We start from the raw sequence: 19,159 nt of genomic DNA, 5'->3' as shown, positions 1-19,159 counted from the left end.
TCTCAAGTAAAGCAGAGTGTGATTCGCAAACATTATATGGAACGGTTTTGACAGCAGGATGGACCAAACTGAACGAATTGAACTTTTGCGACCGTGATTGTTTACGTTTTTTTCCCTTGTTGAAGCCGAGTTATTTCCGTTTTTGTCTCCCTTATACAGATAGGGAGGAGAAACTCATGAAGCTCAGATATTATAATAAAATAGTTTATTTTGCATGTCTACATTACCTAATATTCCAGTGTTTTCTTCTCTGTCAGCAGTGACTCAACATTTGTCAATGTTTTGACATTTGACATTTGTCAACAGTTTTCCAAATGACTACATTGGAATATGTAGTAAAAAGCAGTTTCAATAGATAAATATTTTTAGCAGGTGTAATAGTGTAATTGGATATCAAAGTATATTTATAACTTTTTTGATTTTAATATCATGTAAACCAATGCCATCTCAACGAGGTGTGTGTGATTCTAGATACTAGACAGCCTTTTATCTTTAGATTGTGGATGTCTTAGATCACCATGTCAATTTCCTCTAAATATCTAATTTACTAGACATTAGACATGTTTGGCAGTGTCTCTGTTTAACATCCTAAACTGTCTTGAAGTAACTGTCCATTGAAAATCTAACTTTTCTGTTCATATTCTGTTAACTCATACCCGTATAATGTTGTTGACTCATCCTGTACCCGTATTTGTGTCTAAAGCATAAATTGGAGGAAAATCTAAATCCTCACCTCAAACTTCTATCTTAAAAAGATGTTTCAGAAATGCTTGCTATTGCCTCGGCGAGGATGATGTCATCTTTTTGAAGAGGATGAGCTTGCCAATCAGTGGTCTATCACATGAATATTTTTAATGACCAGTATACGCCCTCACAATTCTGTTATTGAGGTACGCCCAACCAATTTCAACATAGGGAAGCTGCTTTTTAACATGATTAAACAATTTCACTCGTATTGCAATTCATTATAGGTCATATTTCATAGATATCTGGAAACACTGGACACTTACTATAAGATAGTATAGTCCTATTACATATCAGGTAAAGCACATGTTATAATTTTTTTATCATGCTGTCTGGAGTAGAGGTAGACCGATTATGATTTTAACGCCGATACCAATTTATTGGAGGAACCAAAAAAGCCGATACCGCTTAATCAGCCGATTTTTTTTATTTTATTTGTATTTGTATTTTTTTTAATTGATTGATTTATTTTATTTATTTTTTATATAATTTTTTATTATTATTTATTTATTTATTTGTAATAATGACAATTACAACAGTACTGAATGAACACTTATTTTAACTTAATATAATACATCAATAAAATCAATTTAGCCTCAAATGTCACGCCCTGGTAGAAGTATTTTGTGTTTGTCTTTATTTATTTGGTCAGGCCGGGGTGTGACATGGGTTTATTGTGGTGTGTTTTGTCTTGGGGTTTTGTTAGTTATTGGGTGTGTGGCTTAGTGGAGGTATCGAGCAAAGTCTATGGCTGTCTGGAGTGGTTCTCAATCAGAGGCAGGTGTTTATTGTTGTCTCTGATTGGGAACCATATTTAGTCAGCCATATTCTTTGAGTGTTTCGTGGGTGATTGTCCTTAGTGTCCTTGTTCCTGTGTTAGTTTACACTAGTATAGGCTGTTTCGATTTTCGTTACGTTCTTGTTTTGTAGTGTTTATAATTGATTTGTGTTTTACGTTTGTTCATATAAACATGGATCGCAATCTACAAGCTGCATTTTGGTCCGACTCTCCTTCACCACAAGAGAACCGTTACAGAATCACCCCCCACAGGACCAAGCAGCGTGTCAACAGGCAGGAGCCACAGGAGAAGCAACAAAGGCAGCAACAGCGGCGCAATGAGGATTGGACATGGGACGATATATTGGATGGCAAGGGTTGCTACACATGGGAGGAGATCCTGGCGGGAAGGGATCGCCTTCCATGGGAACAGGTGGAGGCAGCGAGGAGAGCAGAGGCAGCCGGAGAGAGGAGCCGGCGATATGAGGGAACACGGTTGGCAAGGAAGCCCGAGAGTCAGCCCCAAAAATGTCTTGGGGGGGGGGGGCTCACAGGGAGTAGGGCTACGCCAGGTAGGAGACCTGCGCAAACTCCCTGTGCTTACCGGGGGGCTAGAGAGACCGGGCAGGCACCGTGTTATGCTGTGGTGCGCACGGTGTCTCCAGTGCGGGTGCATAGCCCGGTGCGGTATATTCCAGCTCCGCGTATCGGCCGGGCTAGATTGAGCGTCGAGCCAAATGCCATGAAGCCGGCTCTACGCATCTGGTCCCCAGTGCGTCTCCTTGGGCCGGCTTACATGGCACCAGCCTTGCGCTCGGTGTCTCCGGTTCGCCTGCATAGCCCAGTGCGGGCTATTCCACCTCGCCGCACTGGCAGGGCGACCGAGAGCATTCAACCAGGTAAGGTTGGACAGGCTCAGTGCTCAAGAGCTCCAGTGCGCCTCCACAGTCCGGTCTATCCAGTACCACCTCCACACACCAGCCCTCCGGTGGCAGCTCCCCGCACCAGGCTTCCTGTGCGTGTTCTCGGTCCAGTACCACCAGTGCCAGCACCACGCATCAGGCCTACAGTGCGCCTCGCCTCTCCAGCGCTGTCGGAGCCTTTCTCCTCTCCTGCGCTGCCGGAGTCTCCTGCCTGTTCAGCGCAGCCAGAGCTGCCAGCCTGCATGGAGCAGCCAGAGCTGCCAGCCTGCATGGAGCAGCCAGAGCTGCCAGCCTGCATGGAGCAGCCAGAGCTGCCAGCCTGCATGGAGCAGCCAGAGCTGCCAGCCTGCATGGAGCAGCCAGAGCTGCCAGCCTGCATGGAGCAGCCAGAGCTGTCAGTCTGCATGGAGCAGCCAGAGCTGTCAGTCTGCATGGAGCAGCCAGAGATGTCAGTCTGCATGGAGCAGCCAGAGCTGTCAGTCTGCATGAAGCAGCCAGAGCTGTCAGTCTGCATGAAGCAGCCAGAGCTGTCAGTCTGCAAGGAGCTGTCAGTCTGCAAGGAGCTGTCAGTCTGCAAGGAGCTGCCAGTCTGCAAGGAGCTGCCAGTCTGCATGGAGCAGCCAGAGTTGTCAGTCTGCAAGGAGCTGTCAGTCTGCATGGAGCAGCCAGAACTGTCAATCTGCAAGGAGCTGCCAGTCTGCAAGAAGCTGCCAGTCTGCACGGAGCTGCCAGTCTGCACGGAGCTGCCAGTCTGCATGGAGCTGCCAGTCTGCACGGAGCTGCCAGTCTGCAAGGAGCTGCCAGTCTGCACGGAGCTGCCAGTCTGTAAGAAGCCGCCAGAGCTGTCAGCCTACATGGAGGAGCCAGAGCCGCCAGTCAGCGTGGAGGAGCCAGAGCCGCCATTCAGCATGGAGCAGCCAGATCCATCAGTCTGCCAGGATCCGCCAGTTCTCCAGACTCTTCCAGATCTGCCAGTCAGCCAGACTCTTCCAGATCTGCCAGTCAGCCAGACTCTTCCAGATCTGCCAGTCAGCCAGACTCTTCCAGATCTGCCAGTCAGCCAGACTCTTCCAGATCTGCCAGTCAGCCAGACTCTTCCAGATCTGCCAGTCAGCCAGATTCTTCCAGATCTGCCAGTCAACCAGACTCTTCCAGATCTGCCAGTCAGCCAGACTCTTCCAGATCCGCCAGACTCTTCCAGATCTGCCAGTCAACCAGACTCTTCCAGATCTGCCAGTCAACCAGACTCTTCCAGATCTGCCAGTCAACCAGACTCTTCCAGATCTGCTAGTCAACCAGACTCTTCCAGATCTGCTAGTCAACCAGACTCTTCCAGATCTGCTAGTCAACCAGACTCTTCCAGATCTGCTAGTCAACCAGACTCTTCCAGATCTGCTAGTCAACCAGACTCTTCCAGATCTGCTAGTCAACCAGACTCTTCCAGATCTGCTAGTCAACCAGACTCTTCCAGATCTGCTAGTCAACCAGACTCTTCCAGATCTGCTAGTCAACCAGACTCTTCCAGATCTGCCAGTCAACCAGACTCTTCCAGATCCGCCAGTCAGCCGGGATCTGCCAGAACCGCCAGCCAGCCAGAATCTGCCGGATCCAGCTACCTGCCTGAGCTTCCTCTCGGTGCTGAGCTTCCCCTCAGTCCCGAGCTTCCCCTCAGTCCCGAGCTTCCCCTCAGTCCCGAGCTTCCCCTCAGTCCCGAGCTGCCCCTCAGTCCCGATCTGCTCCTCAGTCAAGTGGGGTTGTGGGTGAGGACTACTAGGCCATGGTCTGCGGCGAGGGTGGACATTGATTGAGTGGGGTCCACGTCCTGCGCCGGAGCCGCCACCATGGACAGATGCCCACCCGGACCCTCCCTATTGTTTTGAGGTGCGTTCGGGAGTCCGCACCTTAGGGGGGAGGTTCTGTCACGCCCTGGTCAAAGTATTTTGTGTTTGTCTTTATTTATTTGGTCAGGCCGGGGTGTGACATGGGTTTATTGTGGTGTGTTTTGTCTTGGGGTTTTGTTAGTTATTGGGTGTGTGGCTTAGTGGAGGTATCTAGCAAAGTCTATGGCTGTCTGGAGTGGTTCTCAATCAGAGGCAGGTGTTTATCGTTGTCTCTGATTGGGAACCATATTTAGGCAGCCATATTCTTTGAGTTTGTCGTGGGTGATTGTCCTTAGTGTCCTTGTTCCTGTCTCTGTGTTAGTTTACACTAGTATAGGCTGTTTCGGTTTTCGTTACGTTCTTTGTTTTGTAGTGTTTATAATTGATTTGTGTTTTACGTTTGTTCATATAAACATGGATCGCAATCTACACGCTGCATTTTGGTCCGACTCTCCTTCACCACAAGAGAACCGTTACATCAAATAAATAATGAAACATGTTCAATTTGTTTTAAATAATACAAAAACAAAGTGTTGGAGAAGAAAGTAAAAGTGTAATATGTGCCATGTAAAAAAGCTTAAAACGTTTAAGTTCCTTGCTCAGAACATGAGAACATATGAAAGCTGGTGGTTCCTTTTAACGAGTCTTCAATATTCCCAGGTAAGAAGTTTTAGGTTGTAGTTATTATAGGACTATTTCTCTCGATACCATTTGTATTTCATATACCTTTGACTATTGGATGTTCTTATAGGCACTTTAGTATTGCCAGTGTAACAGTATAGCTTCCGTACCTCTCCTCGCTCATACCTGGGCTCGAACCAGGAACACAACGACAACAGCCACCCTCGAAGCAGCAATACCCATGCAGAGCAAGGGGAACAACTACTCCAAGTCTCAGAGCGAGTAACGTTTGAAATGCTATTAGCGCGCACCCCGCTAACTAGCTAGCCATTTCACATCACGTCGTTACGCCAGCCTAATCTCGGGAGTTGATAGGCTTGAAGTCATAAACAGCAGAGCTGCTGGCAAAACGCACAAAAGTGCTGTTTGAATGAATGCTTATGAGCCTGCTGGTGCCTACCATCGCTCAGTCAGACTGCTCTATCAAATCATAGACTTAATTATAACATAATAACACACAGAAATGCGAGCCTTAGGTCATTAATATGGTCGAATCCGGAAACTATCATCTCGAAAACAAGACTTTTATTCTTTCAGGTGAAATACGGAACTGTTCCGTATTTTATCTAACGTGTGGCATCCATCAGTCTAAATATTGCTGTTACATTGCACAACCTTCAATGTTATGTCATAATTACGTAAAATTCTGGCAAATTAGTTCACAATGAGCCAGACGGCCCAAAATGTCGCATATACCCTGACTCTGCATGCAATGAACGCAAGAGAAGTTACACAATTTCACCTGGTTAATATGGCCTGCTAACCTGGATTTCTTTTAGCAAAATATGCAGGTTTAAATAATATACTTCTGTCTATTGATTTTTAAGAAAGGCATTTGTGTTTATGGTTAGGTACACAATGGAGCAATGACAGTCTTTTTTCGCGAATGCGCACTGCATCGATTATATGCAACGCAGGGCACGCTACATAAACTAGTAATATCATCAACCATGTGTAGTTATAACTAGTGATTATGATTGATTAAGTTTAATGCTAGCTAGCAACTCACCCTAGCTTCTTACTGCATTCGCGTAACAGGCGGGCTCCTCGTTAGGCAGGTGGTTAGAGCTTTGGACTAGTTAACCGTAAGGTTGCAAGATTGAATCCCTGAGCTGACAAGGTAAAAATCTGTCGTTCTGCCCCTGAACAAGGCAGTTAACCCACCGTTCCTAGGCCGTCATTGAAAGTAAGAATGTGTTTTAACTGACTTGCCTAGTTAAATAAAGATTACATAAAGGTGTAAAAATAAAATGGCAAAATCGGCATCCAAAATGACCGATTTCCGATTCTTATGAAAACTTGAAATCGGTCCTAATTAATCGGCCATTCTGATGAATCGATCGACCTCTATCCTCAACCATGTGTAGTTAACTAGTGATTATGTTAAGATTGATTGTTTTTTTATAAGATATGTTAAATGCTAGTTAGCACCTTACCTTGGCTCATTGCTGCACTACATAACAGGTTGTCAGTCTGCCAAGCAGTCTCCTCATGGAGTGCAATGTAATTGGCCATGATCAGTGTCCAAAAATGCTGATTACCGATTGTTATGAAAACTTGAAATTGGCCCTAATTAATCGGCCATTCTGATTAATCGGTCGACCTCTAGTCTGGAGTCAAATAAGTGTCAGCCTAGATAAAACCCACTTTAAAAATAAATTGTAGACGTGTAGTATACAGTCATAATTCATTTAGTTGACTGGCATTTTTGTCAGGGCAAAACTGGCTGCCCATTTTCAAATTTTAAGTTTTAATGTCATGTGCATAAGTACAATAAAATGTCTTTCTTGCAAGCTCTAAACCCAAAATGCAATAATCAATATCAATGCTTACTAAAAACACAAGGTAGAACAAAAGCACATGAAGATAAAAAAAAAAATTAAAAAAAATTAAAGAGAAGATTTTGTACAGTGTGTTGTTCGATTCCCTTTCTGGGGGTGCTTGATACTGGCCCTATTTATGCTTTCACAGTGACTCCTTGTTCAATTGATGATTTCAATTGCAGTCACTGAAATGATGCACAAAATACCATCAAGGAGGCATTTTATTTTTATTTCACCTTTATTTAACCAGGTAAGCTAGTTGAACAAGTTCTCATTTACAACTGCGACCTGGCCAAGATAAAGCAAAGCAGTGTGACACAATCAATAACACAATAGAAAAAAATAAAGTCTATATACAGTGTGTGCAAATGGCGTGAGGAGGTAGGCAATAAATAGGCCATAGTCGCGAAGTAATTACAATTTAGCAGATTAACACTGGAGTAATAAATGAGCAGATGATGATGTGCAAGTAGAGATACTGGTGTGCAAAATAGCAGAAAAGTACATTTAAAAACAATATGGGGATGAGTTAGGTAGATTGGGTGGGCTATTTACAGATGGACTATGAACAGCTGCAGGGATCGGTTAGCTGCTCAGATAGCTGATGTTTAAAGTTAGTGAGGGAAATATAAGTCTCCAGCTTCAGCAAAAATAAAATTGCAATTTGTTCCAGTCACTGGCAGCAGACAACTGGAAGGAAAGGCGGCCAAAGGAGGTGTTGGCTTTGGGGATGACCAGTGAGATATACCTGCTGGAGCGCGTGCTACGGGTGGGTGTTGTTATCGTGACCAGTGAGCTGAGATAAGGCGGCGCTTTACCTAGCATAGACTTATAGATGACCTGGAGCCAGAAGGTCTGGCGACGAATATGTAGCGAAGGACAACCGACTAAAGCATACAGGTCGCAGTGGTGGGTGGTATAAGGGGCTTTGGTAACAAAACAGATGGCACTGTGATAGACTCCATCCAATTTGCTGAGTAGAGTATTGGAAGCTATTTTGTAGATGACATCGTCGAGGATCGGTAGGATAGTCAGTTTTACTAGGGTAAATACTTATACTTATTTTCCACCATAATTTGCAAATAAATTCATAACTCCTATAATGTGATTTTCTGGATTTTTTTTCTTCTCATTTTGTCTGTCATAGTTGAAGTGTACCTATGATGAAAATTACAGGCCTCATCTTTTTAAGTGGGAGAACTTGCACAATTGGTGGCTGACTAAATACTTTTTTGCCCCACTGTATACAGAAAAAAAGTCGGCCCGACAATTGAACCCTGTGGTACCCCCATAGAGAGTGCCAGAGGTCCAGACAACATGCTCTCTGATTTGACACACTGAACTCTGTCTGCGAAGTAGTTGGTGAACCAGGCGAGGCAATCATTTGAGAAACCAAGGCTATTGTCGAAAGCCTTGGCCAGGTCGATGAAGACGGCTGCACAGTACTGTCTTTTATCAACGGCGGTTATGATATCGTTTAGTACCTTGAGCGTGGCTGAGGTGCACCCGTGACCAGCTCGGAAACTGGATTGCATAGCGGAGAAGGTACGGTGGCATTCGAAATGGTCAGTGATCTGTTTATTAACTTGGCTTTCGAAGACTTTATAGATGCAGGGCAGGATGGATATAGGTCTTTAACAGTTTGGGACTAGAGTGTCAACCCCTTTGAAGAGGGGGATGACTGCGGTAGCTTTCCAATCTTTAGGCATCTCGGACGATACGATAGAGCGGTTGAACCGACTAGTAATAGGGGTTGCAACAACGGCGGCTGATAATTTAAGAAATAGAGGGTCCAGATTGTCTAGCCCATCTGATTTGTACGGTCCAGGTTTTGCAGCTCTTTCAGAACATCTGCTACCTGGATTTGGGTGAAGGAGCAGCTGGGGAGGCTTGGGCAAGTAGCTGTGGGGCGGGGGGCTGTTGGCCGGGGTTGGGGTAGCCAGGAGGAAAGTATGGCCAGCCGTAGAGCTGCTTGACTGAGTTCTTTGAACTTCAATTATTTCTAATGTTTAGAAAAGCGTGACTTTTGAGCTTTTCCCTGTTATTCTCCCTACTTTTCAGTTTGGGACAAATACTAAAATGTAACAAAATAATACCCAAATAGAAAAATGTCATCAATACCTCTGTGGCTGGTACGGTCACTCTTTCTCTTTTTGACACTGAGAGAAAATAAAACAGGCAGGTGTTGAGTGTCAAGTCTAGTCCTTCAGGCCTATCTCCATCAAGACTAATAATGTTCAAAACATTTTTTTTTGTCCATTTTCATGCAAGTGTACATAGCAGACATGCCAGTGTCAACTACGCTCTGAGGTATTCTTTTCATAGCTCTTCAATCATTATATTTTGGCAGGTACATTATGGCACAGAAGTGTGATTGTGACCAGTTGGCAGAGGTACTTATTATAGGAGCTCGTGTGTCTTGTCACCTAGGTCTGTCTCTGATCACAGTTCTAACCAACTACAAATTCAGTTGTCAGGCTCATCACACCATGCAAGTGAGTCTTCAAAATTTTCATTTGACCTAATTCAGTCCACGGCTATTGTTGTCACGTCCAGGTAACAAAACAGTATAAATGGTATCTGTCTTCTCTTGGCATCTGTCCATGGGCTAACCTTAATTCTCCTCATCCAGAGCAATCTTGTTTGACACCTCTTATAGCCAAGTCTCTATCTGGGCCTGTCACAGGCCAGAAGAGATGAGTGCGTGTGGCAGTGAATGGGTCATAAGGAGTCTGGATGGGTTGACACAGCATATCCAGAGACGGGTAGCTTAATGAACACTCAAAATTAGCATGTTTGTTCGATCTACTGTGGTTTCCTCAAACACATTCTTCCTTGAAAATGTATGACATCCATTTATTGATTAGTGTTGGGAAAATGAAAACAGGAGTTTCTGTATTTTAGGACAGCAACCATAATAGTGTATTGAAAGGTGAAACCTAGTCAGTTGCACAACTAAATGCATTCAACCGAAATGTGTGTTGCGCATTTAACCCAATCAGAGAGGTGCAGGGGGCTGCCTTAATAGACATCGATGTCATTGGCACCCAGGGAGCAGGTGTTGGGGAGAATGGCAGATTTTTAAACCTTGCCGGTTTACAGATTTTAAATGCTAGGCACTCTATTGATTCCCCACTAAACCGTCTGGTCGGCCTGTACGTGATTGGCTGCTGTTACTCACCCATTCCCCCGTACAGCAGCGCCATGGTTTTTGGTTTATTTATTACCTTTAGAAAGGCCCCTCTCCATGGTGATGTCTCCACAACAGATAAGTGGTCTCCCCTCCAAGTGCCCACGTGTGACAGGGACAGTCATGAGACCCCTGCTACGTGTGAAACAGGATTGGGTGGACAAGGCACAGTCATGAGACCCCTGCTACGTGTGAAACAGGATTGGGTGGACAAGGCACAGTCACAGAGACCCCTGCTGTGTGTGGAGCGTGGCTAGGTGGACAGTACACAGCGACCATTATAATAATATTCTCCAGAAAACCTAGGGATTGTAATGTGTGGATCCTGGATAGACATCCTGATTTGGTAGATCATTTTTACAGACAGAATATTTAGTACCACCAAGCCTTTTCATATGCTAAGTGTGCCATTGACATGGACTGGGATTTAGTCTGTGGCTCCTCTGAAAAAAAAATGTGTGTCTCTTAGTGCTATAGAAAAACAGTGTTTGTGAGAGTCTTCATGAAATGAAAGCAAACAATGTCATGAAATGGGCCATGTTGACTTTGGCACAGATTCAGCTGTGTCAATAATCTGATATATAGATAACTCGAGGTGTATGGACTAGGCCTTTAAATATGAAGATCGTGTGAGAGGGGAATGACATGGGAAAGATGTCATGTTGAAAGGGAGAAACAAGAACAAGTCCAATAGAACTGACAGAGATTGAGTAGAGTAGCAAAATTGTGAGAGCAGAGAGGGGGAGAGCGCTGAGAGATTGTAAGAGTAATCCTATGGACATCTGTTTCTCTCTCTCGCCTGCTCGCCCACCCGCCCATAGCCTCCACTTCATATGCTCAGTGCAATGTGTAAATACAGAACAATACCAGCCGCAGCAGAGCCTTTGACCCAACTTGCTGAATTTATCTTCCTGCTTCCTGTCTCCCTGGCCCCGCCTGACGACGCTCTCTAGCCACAGCACTCCAGGCATGCAGGGCCAGAGTCAGGAGTTTCTGTCCCTCCCATCCACCATGTGTTCAAATTATGTGCTTCCTCTGTCCCCAACTTAAAGATGTCCTCCAGCTATTTAAAAAAAAACTTTTACTGTTTTACTTTTATCTCACTTATAAATACAGTAAAGAACACAGTACTAAAAGGTAAGAAAACTGTTTTTTAAAAAACGTTTTTTTTAGACATAACTGCAAACTTCAGCGAGTAGGGCATTCAAGGAGATGGTCTGATGGGAATCTGTGATGTCACCGGCCTCCCCCTTGCTTGAGGGATAATAGATGAGCACACTTGTGCTATGTCATGACTTACCTGGACCTCCTATTGAGTGACTTTTGTTAAGTAAACCAGGTGTTATAAAATGTATTGGTCACATACGCGTGTTTAACTGATGTTATTGCAGGTGTAGTGAAATGCTTGTGCTTCTAGCTCCAACAGTGCAGTCATATTTGATAATGAGGTGAAAAGGAGACTGGAGTGCCAATTTAAGTGTTACCAGTACTAATCCTCTGAGTTAAGTAACAGTCGCAAGTGAGTCAATATTACAATGCGCCTCGTGCTGGGCTGCTGGCAGTTAAAGTTTGAGTGGATGTAATAAATTATGTTGGTATGTAGTATTGTTAGTGGAACTGCTGTTAGCTTTTTTTCTGTCCCATAATTTCTTTGCTATGCTGTGTTTTTAATCTACTAAAACTAATACACCCTGGCTCAAATTATTATAACTTTTACTGCTTAGTGATATTTTGTTGTTGCCAATATCAAATATGTCCCTCTTGTCAGCTTATTTAGTAAAGAAACCAATATGGCTAGACATCAGCTGAGCACACCGTAGAGCACACCGTAGAGCAGATTAGAAAACAGTATGTTGATGGGGTAACGGAGTAACTGCCCCTGGCCAAACACTGATGGCTTCACACAGCCGCTTCCACAAAGATGGGGGGCTGAGCAGAGGAGAGATGAACATCAGTTTCCATCATAATGGGCCTTCGCTTTATGGCTCTCTGCTCTGTTTTCCTCTGCTTACAAGGCATCCGCTTGATTGGGACATCATGCCATCGTGCCAACTCACAGGCCAGAGTCACAGCCTGGTGGCCGAGAAGAGCCTGTCTGGAAACACTTACAGTACCAGTCAAAAGTGTGGACACACTTACTCATTCAAGGGTTTTTCTTTATTTGTACTATTTTCTACATTGTAGAATAATAGTGAAGACATCCAAACTATGAAATAACACATATGGAATCATGTAGTAACCAAAAATGGTTAAATAAATCAAAATATACTTTAGATTCTTGAAAGTAGCCATGCTTTGCCTTGATGACGGCTTTGCACACTCTTGGCAGAAATGTTCCATATGCACACAAAGCTTATTTCTGGTGCTGAGGAGTATTTCTCTCTGTAACAAAGCCCTTTTGTGGGGAAAAACTCAGTCTGATTGGCTGTGCCTTGCTCCCGAGTGAGTGAGCCTTGCTGCCAAGTGGGTGGGCATATGCCCCCCCCTCCCAGGCCTACCCATGGCAGAACCCCTGCCCAGTCATGTGAAATCCATAGATTAGGGCCTTATTTATTTATTTAAATTCACTGATTTCCTTTTGAAATGTAACTCAGTAAAATCTTTCAAATTGCTGCATGTTCAGCTGCATGTTTACCTTTTATTTAACTAGGCAAGTCAGTTAATTATGAACATTCTTATTTACAATGGCGGCCTACCAAAAGGCAAAGACCTCCTGCGGGAACGGGGGCTGGGATGAAAAAATTAAATAAATGTTCAGTATAGTTACAAGGATAAGTAGCTTATCATTTTTAAATGTGTGCATGCTTTTCTCATCTGAGAAAACAGTTGTTTCAATGGGAGTGTGGGGGATTTCAAACCTCTTCCATGGTAGGATGATCCTGAACATCCTCCACCATCATTAAGTTTGCTGATGACACAGCAGTGGTAGGCCTGATCACCAACAATGGTGAGACAGCCTATAGGGAGGAGATCAGAGACCTGGCCATGTGGTGCCACATCACCAACCAACTAGAATGGTCCAAGCACACTAAGACAGTCGTGAAGAGGGCACGACAAAACCTATTCCCCTTCAGGAGCCTCCACTGTCTCATAAATATTGCGACCACTTATTGGTTTCACAAAGGAGTGGGGGATAGAGGAGTCGAGGAGTGTACAGACCTTTGCCCAATTGAGAATTTCCCAGTGTGAGGGAGAGGAAATTAGTGTTTCTGCAGAGCAGGGGTTCCCAACCTTTTTCCCCCTAGGGCCCCCCTTTTCACCTTTTTTTATTGTTTACTGAGCCTATATTAAATACACCACCAGCTTGATTTTGTTTAATTTGAGTGACCGAGGAAAATGTTGTTTTGAAGCTAATTTCCTGCAATATATGCCGGGATTCATCCGATACCATTGAGGAGTTTACCAGAACAGTCACGGGCTTCATCAATAAGTGCATAGATGACATAGCACCCACAGTGACTATGCGAATGTATCCAAACTAAAAACCATGGATTACAGGCAATATCGGCTCTGGGCTGAAGGCTATAGCTACCACTCATGAAATGGGCCATGTTGACTTTGGCACAGATTCAGCTGTGACTATTGACGTGTAGCACTCACATCTGTAAATACAAAGTGCTTTTGAAAGGCTTGTCATGACACACATACACACCATCATCCAAGACACCCTGGACCACTCCAATTTGCATACTTCCCAAACAGATCCACAGATGACGCAATTTCAAATGCACTTCACACTGCCCTCTCCCACTTGGACAAGAAAAATAACTACAGTATGTGAGAATGCTGTTCATAGACTACAGCTCAGCATTCAACACTATAGTCCCCTCCATATCTCATCACCAAGCTGGGGACCCTGGGACTGAACACCTTCTGCAACTGTGTCCTGGCCTTCCTAACAGGCCGGCCCCAGGTTGTGAGGGTAGGCAATAACACCTCCTCCACACTAACCCTCAACACAGAGGCCCATCAGTGGTTTGTGCTTAGTCCCTTCCTGTGACTGTGGCCACGCACGACTTCAACACCAAGTTTGCTGACGACACGACGGTGGTAGGCGTGATCACAGACTGCGATGAGTGTGGTGGTCAGAGACTTAGTAGTGTGGTGCCAGGACAACAAATCTCTCCCTCTTCTCTCCCTAAGACAAAGGAGTTGATCGTTGAATACAGGAGAAAGAGGGGAGAGCACGCCCACATCGACAGGGCTGCAGTGGAGTGCGTCAAGAGCTTCAAGTTGTTTGGTGTCCACATCACTAAGGACAAAACTCACACACATTCACTACATACCAGTGGCGGTCAGTGCCGTTTATGGCCTTATTTCTATTACAGCATGTTGGATGACTGTCATTCATATTCCACTCACCCAGTCCAAAGTAACATCGATAGGATTGGGCTACTACATGTTACTCAAATTGTCCCTATATCCATCATGAGGATAGCTACAACCTAGCCTATGAATGGAAGTTTACAACGTAGGTGCACACAAGTCTAGAGAGAAATTTGAGATTAAATACACACGCTTGCCTGCATCCATCTTATCTAGGGTTTAATCATTAGTACAACCAGTTGCAAACAAGAGTTTTTATTGGACAAATTCAGCTATTCTTTTTTTATCCCAGTTTAGTTTACTTACGTGTTAAGAAATGTTTTTCAACAGAATCGACAGAATGAATACACCTTTGATCATAGCAGCCATGCTCTTCTAGCCTCTTCCTCTCACCTTTTCCCTTCGTTTGTAGACTTCAATTAACAATACGTCAGCTGTATATGACCAGGCGAAAAAACCTTTCCAAGCCAACCATGTCATAACCACTACACACAGCCTACATTTTTGTCCCTATATTAGCTAAAGTAACGTCCTAGTCAATATAGCTAATTGAACTAATGCGTTAGTAAACCCACTATAATCGTGCAGCAAGTGTATATAGTGTATATGCAGTAAGTAGTTACACCGATGGGCCCCGGTGGCAATAAATTAATAAAAACAAATGCTTACCTTGACTTGGAAGAGTTCCAGTGTTGTGTTGGATAGTCATAGCCAGCTAGCTAACATAGCAACCCTCTGTTTGAGCCGGGTGTTTGAGTAACTAAACTAGCCAGCTGCATTTGCTAGCTAAGTAAGTTAAACAAAATTGACAATTACTCTTGATTCTCCTTCATTTTTTAAGAAATTAATTTATCTTTCTGCGTCAACTACTCACCACATTTTATGCACTTCAGTCCTAGCAAGCTGTAGCTTATGCTTTCAGTACTAGATTCATTCTCTGATCATTTGATTGGGTGGACAACATGTCAGTTCATGCTGCAAGAGCTCTGATAAGTTGAAGGATGTCCTATGGAAGCCTTCATAATTACTGTGTAAGTCTATGGAGGGGGTGTGCACCAAGAGTCTCCGAGGTTTTGTATTGAAGTCAATGTAGCAAGAGGAGGACGGAAGCTAGCTTTTCTCCGGCTACACCATGGTGCTACCTTACCGAGTGCAGTTGAGGTTACTGTAGACCTTCATAGCAAAACAGTGTGTTTCAATTAATTATTTGGTGATGTGAAAATATTTAGTATAGTTTTATCTAAAAAGGGTAACTTTTTCAATGTTTTACCATTTTTATTTTTATGAAATTCACTCTGAGGAGCCATCACTGCTTCATACGCACGCACACAAACCGAACACACACGCATACCGATACAACACAAGCACAAACCCATACCCACACACTCTGTTCTTTATTTTACGCTTCTCTCCTGATACCTAGTCACTTTACCTTGCCTTCAGGTACATATCTACCTCAAATACCTCAAACCCCTTCACATTAATCTTGTACTGGTACCCCTGTATATAAATCTGGTTCATTGTATAAAACTACTTCCCAAGTCCAATTTCTTTGACTCTTGGAACTTAGGTCATAGCTCAGCTTCTCCCAGGTTGGGAACCCCTTGTGTAAAGAATGGAAGATGGCAGGTGCATTTTAACTTGTATTTAGAAATAATTCCTCTCGCGCTCTCTCCTCCCTTTTGGCTCTTAGCCAATAGCCACTTAATCTCACCACCAGCAACATGGCAAACTAAGATGGGTAAATAAATAGAGCCACCCTCACTTGAGCTGCATGTTATTCTAGCTGTGTACAGAGAGCGAGGGGGAAGAGCTGCACGTGCTGATATTAAAATCATGTAATGTCAGCTTCTGTCACTCACTGCCACCCAATCCTGTTCATCTGCCATCCCAGCCCAGTTGTTTATTTGGCTGTACATAAGGCGGGAGCAGCATTCACAATGAATCCCCTCTAATCCATCTTTCAATCCCATAACTGTTATTATATAGATACAGGAAAGGTCTGCCAAGTCTAAAAATAGATCCGAGTGCTCTAGAGGTTGTTTTTCTGCTCTTGTTTTCGACAGTGTAGATAAAAGGAGAATGTATCGTTATAGGAAGCATTTTTTAATATATTTTTTAGATCTGGTAGGCTAACCTGCAAGACGGTTAAGAACAAATTCTTATTTACAATGACGGCCAAACCCACCCCTAACCTGGACGACGCTGGGGCAATTGTGTGCCGCCCTATGGGATAAGCATATAGCTTATCTGGGTGGGCTGGGTCGGTATGGATGTGGGTTGTGCATTAAGAGATTTGACTCTCAAAAGATTACACCACATTGGTCAATATGAAAGTGTGGTCTGTCACAGACTAGTGTTGAATTGTTTTGAAACATGTGAACATTTCCATCAAAAACCTGAAACATTGTTTCTTAAGTTTAGACACATCAATGTTTTTGGCAATGCCCTTCTCAATCAGAATAATTAATACATTTTTATTTATGAGAAACGGATATGGATAAGATGCCTGGGCTATGCTGATCAGACGGTATACTGAGGCATGTAACTATTTTATTTTAAGTTTTTTCCCCCTCATCAATCTACACACTATCCCACAATGACAAAGCAAAAACAGGTTTTTGGAAATGTTTTGCTAATTTATTAAAAACGTAAATAAAATTACATAGGTATTCGTATTCAAACCCTTTACTCAGTACTTTGTTGAAGCCCCTTTGGCAGCGATTACAGCCTCGAGTCTTCTTCGGTATGACGCTACAAACGCGACACACTTGTATTTGGGGAGTTTCTCACATTCTTCTCTGCAGAGCCTCTCAAGCTCGGTCAGGTTGAATGGGGAGCATCGCTGCACAGCTATTTTCAGGTCTCCAGAGATGTTAGATCGGGTTCAAGTCCGGGCTCTGGCTGGGCCAATCAAGGGCATTGAGACTTGTCCCGAAGCCACTCCTGCGTTATCTTGGCTGTGTGCTTAGGGTCATTGTCCTGTTGGAAGGTGAACAATGACCCAAGCCCAGCTCAGTTAACTCATGACTCTCAAACCCGCATGCGGGAGCGTAACCATAGCCTCAAACTAATTAGCATAACGCAGCGGACATAAATCTTCCTAGAAAATCTTCCTATTCATGAAAATCACAAATTAAATATATTGAGACACAGCTTAGCCTTTTGTTAATCACACTGTCATCTCATATTTTCAAAATATGCTTTACAGCCAATGCTAGACAAGCATTTGTGTAAGTTTATCATGGCATAATGCTATGGCTAGGCTCTGCTACCAGCAGGCAACATTTTCACGAAAATAAGAAAAGCAATCAAATTAAATAATTTACCATTGAAGAACTTCGGATGTTTTCACTCAGGAGACTCCCAGTTAGATAGCAAATGTTCCTTTTTTCCAAAAATATTATTTTTGTAGGTGAAATAGCTCCCTTCGTTCTTCACCTTTGGCTGAGAAATCGACTGGAAAATGCAGTCACTACAACACCAAACTTTTTTCCAAATTAGCTCCATAATATCAACAGAAACATAGCAAACATTGTTTAGAATCAATCCTCAAGGTGTTTTTCACATAACAATTAGATAATATATCCGTCGGGGACAATTGGTTTCTCATAAGAAGCGATTGGAAAAATGGCTACTTGTGTACTTTACGCAAGATTTCCTGCGGGAGCCATCATGTGACCACTTGCTAAATGTGGTCCCTTATGGCTATTCTTCAACATAAATGCGTAAAACGACGTCACAATGCTGTAGACACCTTGGGGAATACGTAGAAAACGTAGGCTCATTCGTAGCTCATTCACAGCCATATAAGGAATCATTGGCATGAGGCGGTTTTAAAAAATGTGGCACATCCTGATTGGATTTTTATCAGGGTTTTGCCTGTAACATCAGTTCTGTTGCACTCACAGACAATATCTTTGCCGTTTTGGAAACGTCAGAGTGTTTTCTATCCAAAGCTGTCAATTATATGCATAGTCGAGCATCTTGTCGTTTAAAACGGGAACGTTTTTTATCCAAAAATGAAAATACTGCCCCCTAGTTATAAAAGGTTAATCCCTACCATTGTGTCGCTGAGTCATCGTGATTTAGCAAATGTACATTATACCAGGGGCATTGTTAGAGACAATGTCAGTAACCTAACTGATGTCCCTCTAACTGCCCTGAATGCCTCTGCTATTATATGCAGCTATCATGTGCCTATGAACCAGATTTATGCTGTTAGCGCTGGGGCGGTGTGCCCTAGTAGGAAGTCCACTGTGTGCAGCACACCCTGCACCAACAAAGAACATGAGAATATCTACTTCTGCTACGCTTCCCAGTAAAGCAATGAAAACAAGCAAGCATCCCAGAAAAGTGCTCAAAATAGCCCACGTTAACCTTTTTGGGATAGGGGGCAGCACTTTCACTTTTGGATGAATAGGGTGCCCAGAGTGAACTACATCCTACTCTGTCCCATATGCTAATATATGCATATTATTATTAGTAGTAGTATTGGATAGTAAACACTCGGAAGTTTCTAAAACTGTTTGAATGATGTCTGTGAGTATAACAGAACTCATATGGCAGGTGAAAACCTGAGAAAAATCCAACCAGGAAGTGGGAATTCTGAGGTTTGTAGTTTTTCAAAGCTTGACCTACCGAATACACAGTGTCTATGGAGTCAAGTTGCACTTCCTATGGCTTCCATTAGATGTCATCCGTCTTTAGGAACTTGAATGAGGATTCTACTATAATGGAGGGGCTCATGAGACCTGTTTGAGTCAGTGGTCTGGCAGAGTGTCTCAGGCTCATGACGTGCGCTCCCGACAGAG

The 19,159-nt window shown here is 43.6% G+C and overlaps 1 protein-coding gene across 1 annotated transcript in view; it reads left to right on the top strand.

Annotated features, from left to right (window-relative positions):
• Positions 1 to 19,159, top strand: part of LOC118385223 (protein unc-13 homolog B-like) — a 111,824-nt gene that overhangs the window by 303 nt on the left and 92,362 nt on the right. The window lies entirely within an intron of this gene.

This window comes from Oncorhynchus keta, chromosome 6 (genome assembly GCF_023373465.1).
Source record: "Oncorhynchus keta strain PuntledgeMale-10-30-2019 chromosome 6, Oket_V2, whole genome shotgun sequence".
In the NCBI taxonomy this organism is placed as follows: Eukaryota; Metazoa; Chordata; class Actinopteri; order Salmoniformes; family Salmonidae; genus Oncorhynchus; species Oncorhynchus keta.
The sequence above is the reverse complement of the archived record's forward strand: the minus strand, read 5'-3'. Positions and strand labels throughout refer to the sequence as shown.